The 1,464-nt window shown below is 43.3% G+C and overlaps 3 protein-coding genes across 3 annotated transcripts in view; 2 read left to right on the top strand and 1 right to left on the bottom strand.

The window, feature by feature from the left end:
• LOC117943095 (nuclear factor 7, brain-like) overlaps window positions 1–1,464 on the top strand; it is a 214,395-nt gene that overhangs the window by 22,426 nt on the left and 190,505 nt on the right. The gene's annotated exons all lie outside the window — the stretch shown is intronic.
• LOC117943104 overlaps window positions 1–1,464 on the top strand; it is a 139,018-nt gene that overhangs the window by 108,746 nt on the left and 28,808 nt on the right. The gene's annotated exons all lie outside the window — the stretch shown is intronic.
• mmp24 (matrix metallopeptidase 24) overlaps window positions 1–1,464 on the bottom strand; it is a 24,740-nt gene that overhangs the window by 7,609 nt on the left and 15,667 nt on the right. The window lies entirely within an intron of this gene.

The following is a 1,464-nucleotide window of genomic DNA, read 5'->3' as shown; positions in this document are numbered from 1 at the left end:
GATAGACAGACACACAGAGAAAAATGCACATGCACACACACACACACACACACACACACAGATAGACAAACACACACATAGAAACATGCACAGACACACAGACACACACGCACAGAGTCAGACACACACACGGACAGACACACACACACTGAAACAAACACACACACACACACAGACAAACACAAACACACACACGCACAGATACACACACAGATGCACACACAGACAGAGACACACGTATGCGCACACACTCACTCACACTGACACACACAGACACACACGCAGACACAAACACACACACACACAAAAAACTGTATATTAGACCGGCGGCAGGCTCAGTGGTGGAGCGGTTGCCTGCCAATCAGAAGGTTGGTGGTTCATGTCGAAGTGCCCTTGGGCAAGACGCTGACCCTCCAAGTTGCCCCCTATGCTGCCCCATCTGTGTGTTGATGTGTGTGTGTGTGTATCTGATGAGCTGATGGTTCCTGTATGTTTGAAAAGTGCTGTAACTAGTCATAGTAGCGCTGTATATAAACAGTGCATTTACATTTATAGACATCAGTACATAAGTACACGCATAAATAATAGAAGAACTCACTAGGTTGTTTTTTTCAGTAAAGGGGGAGTCGAGGGAGGATTAAGGCGTGAAACTCTAACATCAACACAGTTTAATCAACGTTGCATTAATCTAGCCTAGACTAAGACCCCAGGGGGCAGAACCTGGGGTCCTAGTCTAGACTAAGACCCCAGGGGGCAGGAGACAGGAGGCCACCTCCTGGTGTGTAGCAGGAAGCTCCTTAAATGCCAGACTTGACCTGATCAAGTCTTTAGAGTTAGAGGAAAAGAGGGGAAGGTGAGGGTTAGAGATATGCATATTTCCTAACCTGGCTTCATCAAACATGCACAGAAATGCAGTTTTAACAACCTTGTTTTTAACTTTTTGTAACTCGACAGAACACTTGACTTCACTTGATGACCTGAAAGCAAAAAACTTGCACAGGCTAAAAGTAGCACACCTGGGACATGAATTATTAATCTTAAAACCCAGAGTGTGGCTGAGTTATGAAGACGTGTTGTCCAGCAGAGCACTGCACTCGCTGAAATATGAATCTAAGTCAGGCTGAAAACATCATATTCTCATGATCCACTGGTCTCTAAATCTCTAATTTATAGACTTTTATTCTCATATTTATAGACGTTTTAGTGTCTGATTTATAGACTTTTATTTTTTGATTTATATACTTTTATTCTCTTATTTATAGACGTTTTACTCTGTTTTTAACAGATACATTTTATTTTGAAAAGGAACCAGATGTTTATTTTGTAATCTGCCGTGTGGTGCAAGAAAAAAAAAAGTGGGACCATTGGGGTGCGGGACCATGGGGTTGTGGGACCATTGGACTGTGGGACCATTAGACTGTGGGACCATTGGACTGTGGGACCATTGGACTGTGGGACCATTAG

The sequence above is a fragment of the Etheostoma cragini genome, chromosome 4 (assembly GCF_013103735.1).
Source record: "Etheostoma cragini isolate CJK2018 chromosome 4, CSU_Ecrag_1.0, whole genome shotgun sequence".
Lineage (NCBI taxonomy): Eukaryota > Metazoa > Chordata > Actinopteri > Perciformes > Percidae > Etheostoma > Etheostoma cragini.
Note: the sequence above shows the minus strand (reverse complement) of the source record. Positions and strands in the feature narration are given on the sequence as shown.